Source organism: Heloderma suspectum, chromosome 2, assembly GCF_057233095.1.
Source record: "Heloderma suspectum isolate Gila_16-S chromosome 2, 16-S_ref, whole genome shotgun sequence".
Taxonomy (NCBI): Eukaryota; Metazoa; Chordata; class Lepidosauria; order Squamata; family Helodermatidae; genus Heloderma; species Heloderma suspectum.
Window position 1 is genome coordinate 235,551,116 of NC_139459.1, and position 8,137 is coordinate 235,559,252.

Below are 8,137 nucleotides of genomic sequence, written 5' to 3' on the forward strand. Positions count from 1 at the left end.
AATGCAGGGAATTACCCACTAATGCTCTTTTAGTTTCAAAATCCAACTTAAAGCTCCAGTTTTAAGTGTATTCAACAGTGTGAAAGTATGGCTGTAAGTATTTCTTTGACTGTTATATCTGTTGATTTACTGAATCTCTTCTGGGGGCATTTGGTAGGCTTGAAGAGGTGCTATTTTGACCTTTCTGGCAAGAGGTGGGCACTTAATTAGGTAGGGAAACTATTTGATAAGGTTATTGCTTGAACACTGATAAATAGCTGCAAAAAATTCACTTCTGACAGCAAGGTTTTGGACAAGTTCTGTAGATAGCATTGTCTTGAGCTATTCAGAAGAGGTGGTATGAGATAAATACAAGTATTAAGGCTGTCAAGTGATTAAAGATGGTGGTGGGAGGTTTCATAAACATTTTTTTTTAAACAGATGCTGACTCACAGTGATAACTGTTATTTAGGTAACTATTTAGTTTCAAACCTGAATTGCTTTCCAAATGTCCAGGCTGCATTTAACATGCACACACACATAGAGGTTCTCATGTGCAACTTATTGTGTGCATCCTGGAGCTGCATGAACACTGCTGTTTGCAAGAGTCTGTGTATGACCAAACAGATGACTGACACTCTCAGATCTCACAGCTGTGCTTCTAGGTTCGGCGTAAAAATGGTGCTACTTAGAAAGAACTTGGATTCAGCCTGCTCCACCCACTCCTATGATAAGCATGGTCAGAGCTAAAATTTATTTATGTATTTATGCATGTATAAGATTGGTATCAAACAGGATTCCCAAGCAATCATTAATAAAAGAAACAAAACAAAACAAAACAAAAGGGCCCCCAGGGCATAGTCTGAAGGCACATGAAGCAGCCATCTTACTGAAGCTAAGCTGGTCTGGGTCCGGTCAGTGCTTGGAGGGGAGACCATCTGGGTACCACATGATGTTCCATGATGGAAGAAAGGTGGGATATAAATGTAATAAATAAAAAAATCAAAAAATCAAAAAAATCAAAATACAGAATTAAAACATTTAAAATCAGTTTATAACAATAAAATGTGGTTGGTCAATCAGGGAAGGCTTATTTAAATAAAAATGTCTTCAGCAGGCGTTGAAAAGAAAACAACGACAGTGCTTACTGACATCCACAGGCAGGGAGTTCCACAGAGAGGGAGCCAGTACACTGAAGGCTGTACCCTGAGTGAAAATTTAATAATAACAATAAAAAAAGGGGAAGCGTTTGACCACAGTCGAGCTGCAACGTTCTGCACCAGCTGCAGCTTTGAGACCAACCTTAAGGACAGCCCCACACGGAGCACATTGCAGTAACTATTATTATATTTTATTATTTATTACATTTCTATACCGCCCCATAGCTGAAGCTCTCTGGGAGGTTTACAGAAGTCTTGAGGTTTAATTCAGTCTTGAGGTTACTAGCACCTGTACCACTGTGCTCAAGCTACCCCTGTCCAGCTGAAGCTGGTAGAAGGCATTCTGACCTGCCACGACCACTTGGGCCTCCAGGGACAGAGATGGATTGAAGTGTACCCCACACTTCACACCTGACTTTTCAGAGAGAGTGGAACCCCATCCCAAACAGGCAATAACCCAATCTTCTGGACTTGGGAACCACTCACCCACAAGGCCTCCATCTTGCCAGGTTGAGTCTCAGTTTATTGCCCCTCGTCCTGCCCATCACTGACTCTAGGTACTGATCTAGGACTTGCACCACCTCACCCAACTCAGATATCATAAGAAGACAGAGCTATGTATCATCAGCATAGTGATGGCACGTGGCTCCAAATCCTATAATGACTGTTCCAACAGCTTTGTAAAGATGTCAAACATGTAGTTGTTAAAACATGCTATATAAGATGTGCTTATATAGCACATAAATTGCCAACTGTCATTAGATTGGAGATGGACAACCAGAGCTGTGAGGTGAGAGGGCACTGGGACACCTCAGATGGAAGCACCAATAATCCAGTCCAGCAAAGCATTCGGCTTCTCATATTGGGGTTTTATCAACCAGGAGGGAAATGCCATGAAGTACCATGCTGCTGGGCATTGCTAACTGAACACAACAATTCAGGCTGAACTCCAGCAATTTTGGCTGTAAAGTTGGACAGGGCCAGCCCTAGACATTTTGCTTCTGGAGGCAAGGGACTAGACCCCTTGAAGAATCCAGCTGGACTGGCAGCAGAACCTTACTTACCTGGTGATGGGAGAGCTTCCTCCACCATACCTAGGGTGGGTGGGAGCAGACTAGCTTAGGGAAAGCAGGGCAGGCTAGCTTAAAGGACTCAGGGGAAAAGTTGGGTGCTGCTGCCCTCCCCACAATATCTGCTGCCTGAGGTGGCTGACTCACTCTGCCTAATGGTAGGGTCGGCCCTGAAGTTGATGGTAGATTAATTTTTCACTCGAATGCACACACAGTAAAAGATGAGACATTTATAATAATGTGCTTCCTTTGTGATCATAATGAAAGTCTTTAACATTTGTACAGCAGTTTTACAGAATACAATTTTTGTGTATCTAGGCAAAGATCATGTTGATCTTTAGTAAGTATTCAGGGCCACAAAAATGTCAAAGAAATTCAATTATTTGTGCCACTTGAAAGTATTTATATCCATCATTTAACTGTTCAGTGACTTAGCTGCCTAAAATCTTTTCGTCTTCCCCATTGATTTTCTTGGGTGATTTACACTACCATCTATTTAACTAATTAGGACACCTTATTTTGCAGCTCTGAGTCCTCTGAACAGCCTACTCCTGCTTTAGCATAGATTCACACATCAATCTCTGGAGAACTCTCTTTATCTGACTTTGCCTGCCACCTGCTTGCTGCTCTCTTTTTAAGTAAAAATAATTGTGCCATTGCTCAGAGAGAGATGATTTAAGTTACTTAGATAGCATGTATATAAACACACACAACCCCCCCCCCTATAGCACACCTTAACACTGTCCCATGGCTATACCCCAGGGAAATGGCTACCGCAATTCACTTTCATGTCAGCTAGAAGGCAACACTGTTCTAACCATGTTCCCATTGCAGATAATATATTTTCTAGGGTTATTTCTGTTGTTTAAACTCTGTTGTTGCTTAATTTTATTTATGGACTGTTTACTGTGTGTGTGTGTGTGTGTGTTGCTGTTGCTTTTAGCTTTTTTAGGGCACAATCCTATGGGGATAGGTGGCCACCTATCCAAAGCAGGGCAGGAGAAGCACAGAGGGGATCATTGTCTCCATGCGTCTCCTGCCCTGCATTTGTGGCTAGACCGCTGGTTTTGGCTGTCTAACTGTGGGAAGGCGGAGCGGGGGAGGAGGCTGCCGGACGACACATAGGAAGTGTCATACTGGCATTTCCGCCTTCCCCACCATGGAACGCTCCCTGGAACACCCTGTTTTGGCCGCTCTGTGCTCCTTTTTGGAGTGTGGACTGTGGGGCTGTTCTGTGCTGCCCACAAGGCAGTGCAGTGTGTGGGGGGGGAAGGTCAGTTCTCTGGGAACCGAGGTTGGTTCCCGGAAACCCACATATCCTATGGCCATCTAGCCACTGACTAATGGCCATAGGATTGCTCCCCCCATGTGTTTTAGTTATTGTTGTGTTCTATGTTTTTATGTTTTGTAAGCTGCTTTGAATGACTCCTTTTTTGGAGGGGAAAAGGCAGGTATTTTTGAAATAAATAAATATAAATAGGATATGTATAAAGAAGCTGAGATAAGACATCTTAGAAATGACACAGAACAATATAACAGTTTTAATAATTCATTGTACACTCCTCAGATAAAATAACCATCATTTCTTAAAATCATTGCTCACGCATTGTAGCCCTGTGTGGACCATAATAGCTGAGTCATACACCTGTATGGTACGTAGGCTCTCCTAATCCAATTGTCTAACCAATTTCTGTCTGCAACAGAAATGGTGGGTGGATCAGTTAGAGGTATATGTTTAGGGATAGTTTTGAGGAAGCTCAGGTCTACAAGCAAAAGGAAATCCTGGCAGATGAAGCACCACACTCCCAGTGACAAAAGTGTTGAGCAAAACTGAAAGTGGCAAGTTCAGCAGTAGGGCAAGAAAGCCAGGGCACTTAATTCCCTTCTCTCCCCCTCTCCCTGGCTCCCAAGCTACAAGCCAGCTCCATGACTTAAATAAATCCTTAGCTTTTCAAACAAACAAATCATACAAACAAAGCAAGTTATGAAGGTAGAAAGCTAGCCAAGGTTCTATGAAGCTATCTAGCACACTGCATAGTGTCATGTGTGCAACTATCTACCTGGCGGGCAGAAGTATGGATGAGTGCTCGAAGCAATGAGCTCCTGGCTCTCAGGAAACAAGCTTGGCTTAGATACGCAGAGAGGTATGCCGAGAGAGACCTTCAGGCATGTGGCAGAGGTGTCCCACTTCTCAGCGGACAGGTCCTCTGTAGTCATGGAGAATAAGCATAATAGACAGCAATCCTGTGCCCCCTGGACAGTGTCTGGGGAGCCATACGATAGCTTGGATTCCTGGCCCCGAGGTCAGAGACAGTGCTCTGACTTTGGACCTAGGAGTCCAAGCTCCTCCTCACAGAGAGAACTGTGCCGCAAAAACTGAGCTTGCAAAGGCGACCTTGGAGAGGAGGGAAAGGGGGTGGCTCTGTACGCATGGAGTGGAGGGGACTGGGGAAGTGGGGATATCAGCTCTTCCCAGCCATCCCCAGTCTCCCCCGCCCCCCCCAGAGCCCTAGCTAGATGGGCAAAAATGCCCATCTAGCAAAAATGCAGAGTGGGAGAAGCACGGAGGCGAAGATCACCTCTGTGTTCCTCCTGCTCTGCACAGGATGCCCGTCAGCCTCCGAGTTCGGATGCTAATGGGCATCTGGATAGGATTGCACCCTTAGCACATGAGGGTGCCATAAATTGATATCTACTCATACTTTGGGATATGCCTCGAGGGGTCAAGGGCTCTTGTTAGTGGGTGATTTTATCATTAGAAATATAGAGAGGTTGCTTTGTGTTGGGTGCTTTGACCACATGGTGATTTACATGCCTGGTGTGTTGGTTATGGACAACCTGTGTCATTGAGATTAGGCTGGGAGAAAGTGTAGTGGAGGAATTCCCAGTCATAGTGCCTTTCAGTGACAATGATACTGGGACATGTAGACGTGCAGCCTTGGAAGCCAAATGTTCATTGCTATATAGGACGCCGAAATCTAGGACGTCTAAGGAATTATTTCAGAAATGCTGCCTGACCCACAGCCTTCCAGGATAGCATAGGAGGTGGCACTGGGGGTTGTAGGAGGAACCAGACAAAACCACAGCCCTGTCTGCTTCCTCTAGCACAGGGCTGGGAAACCTGTGGCCCTCGAGATGATGTTGGACTCTAGCTCCCATCAGCCTCTGCCAGTATAGCCAGTGGTCTGGGAAGAAGGGAGTTGTAGTCCATCTAAAGGACCACAGGTTTCCCAGCCCTGCTCTAGCCCTGGATCCTGGTTCTATCTGAGAAAGGAAGGAACCCTTCCATTCACCGAGGGGAAAGCCTGAATCCAGCCCATGAGGATTGTTAGTGCATCTCACATAGTATATTTTTTTAAGCAATGAAAATATTAATTTCCTTTCAAGTGAATTATCAATGTGATGCATCAGTGTTAAATCTAATTTAAGAAACACATGGCATCAGAATAGGGCCAAATATAATAGTTTACCATGCTTAACATCAGACAAAGTGTGATAATGTGGTTAGCTTTTTTTTTTTTTATAGATTGCAGTTGGAGTATTCTAGGATTTAAGGCAATGTAAAACACACATTACATAATGTACCAAAGGCATAATTTCGTTTTCTCTCATCACTCAATGGTGGATGAAATTTTAGTACCTGTTTGTAAAAGAAGCACCATATAATTTCTCTCATAAGAGGCCAACAGGTCCACCATCTAAAATTAAAATTATATTAGACCTGTAGTTCTGTTTAGTAATTTTAAACTCTGGATGTAATTGTCTTACAGGGACTCTCTCTTCAGATGGTAATGTATATTACTTCACTAACTTCAGATATGGTCAGCCAGCCCTGCCATGTCTAGAGGTCCCGCTGTGCATTCTGCTGAGTGGGCCTGAATCTCTGCCCCTGTTGGCACTCTAAAATCCAGATGCCTCCAACTCTCAGCTTTACATTAAAATACAGATATTAAACCTTTGGAGGACTGAACTTTCAGAGGGCAGCTGATGGTTTCCCTCCTGTCTCACCATTATAACTCATTCTGCTTTGGTCATCCGGCAAACATCCCCACTCATCACTGATGGACAGATATTCTCTCTTGCTTACATTGAATGGTCTACAGATTGTGTTTCAACACATCCTGAAAAACCTTCCAAAAGACTCTGGCACCATGATGGTGTGAGTATGTAAGTAGCTCAACACATGTTGAAACATACATTCACAGCACTTGGGATAACATGTGCAGCACCACTGAACATCATGTGTTAGTTTTACATGTTAAAAAGGTGTGTGTGTGTGTGCGTGATTTGGCCCTGGAAGGTGTGAAAGGAGGAAGCTTAGATGAGTCCATGGGGGAGGAACTGATAGCTATGTAGAGGTGTGGGGAACTAAACTCTGGACCTATTAAAAGATGGTCTATTTTTAAACTCCCCCCGCCCCCCCAAAGGAAGAAAGCAAGATTTCTGTGTGGAATTTAGCTCATGAGGAATCACAGAAGACAAATAGTATATATTAAGCCATAGCACTGGATCAACATGACCATTTATCTCATTAGAAAACATCTGTTTTGGTTCTTTACATTGTATTTGTTCTGTATTAGCCTTTATGAGTTTAATTTTGCTGCTGTTTTTGGAGTTTGTTCCATAGGTTTATTGTTTTATTAGTTGCAATCTTTTATGATGGTTAAGAGCAGGTCCTATTAGGGATGGAAAGATCAGATTTAAATATATGAATAAACAACCAGACCAAAGAAACAACATGATAATGTAAGGTGAACATTGTTTGTGGTAAGGGAAAACCAATATATTCATATATTATGTTGTCATTCATCACGTAATTACATAAAAGTCTTTATTTTTGCTTTCTAAGCTGGCGGCGCCGACAGGGGGGTATTTAAAATGTAGTAGCAATTCCTATGAATAGTTATAGTTGTATGAATGTGACAGCCTTGCTAGCTTTCTATCTGATCAAAGGTTTCCACTAGATTCTCCCAAACCCAAGCTCTCCTTTTCTCTCTCCCTGGACTGAAATGAGGGCACAAAATTGCCCAGGAAAAAATGATCTGAAAAGAGCACCTTACCTCTTAAAACCAAGATGTGCAGGCAGTGGGCTTTTGTTCTAGCATGGAATTGAAACCCTTCTCAAGCTACACACAGGATGTTTCTTTGGTCATCTTGGTTGGCTACTTAGTGAAGAAGGAACGTGGTTTTGTCTGGGGGTTGGGTTTTCTGGAATGAGATTGCTGTCACGGAGGTCAGGATGCAGTGTGGGCGTCTTCTGTTCCTGCTGTTATGTTGCAAAGTTGCCTAGCTCGCAAATCCTCCCTAATTATATGCTGGTTTCCTTTGCCTCCTTTCTCGCTTCCCTGGATATCAGGGAGCTGGAAAAAATTCGTAACGCTCACTACAATGAATTGCTTGTTTCGGTTCTAGAAACAGCCACTTACTTACCATCTGCTGTCAGGTGATGTCTGTCATCTTCTGTGAGACCAAGCCAGGTTATAAGGTTTCATGTATTCCTATGCCTGCCAACTTGAGGCTTCTTCTGAGGGTCAGGACTGTTCTGATAACAGTGCTGAAAGCTAGATGCCTCCTCCAAATCACCCATTTAGATAGAAAAAGGGGGGATCTGATTTACATTACAATGGAAACGTACCAGTTAATATGCAGGCGTACCAAGGAATCTTGCAGTGAATGGCATTTTGATACAAATTTGCAGATTTTGCAGTCATATTCAGTGGAGGTTGGTGGCTCTGATTTTGGTGGAGCTGTAAATCCACTCTGGGTTTCAGTCAGAACCAGCCAGAACGCTAAAGGAGCTATACAAGGTTCTTGTATATTTTGGGGATAGGGTTCAGCACCTTGGATAGCTCTTTTTGGAGTTCTGGCTAGTTCTGACTGAAACCCAGAGTGGATCACAGCCCCACCGAAATTGGGGCCACCAGCCTC

At 43.5% G+C, this 8,137-nt stretch overlaps 1 protein-coding gene across 1 annotated transcript in view; it reads right to left on the reverse strand.

Annotated features, from left to right (window-relative positions):
- The window catches only part of ATP10B (ATPase phospholipid transporting 10B (putative)), a 249,416-nt gene extending 242,013 nt beyond the window's left edge, over positions 1 to 7,403 (reverse strand). The window contains exon 1 of the mRNA XM_084838609.1: positions 7,270 to 7,403. The gene's annotated coding sequence lies outside the window, so the exon portion shown is untranslated. The remainder of the gene's footprint in view (positions 1 to 7,269) is intronic.
- Between the last annotated feature and the right edge of the window lie 734 nt (positions 7,404 to 8,137).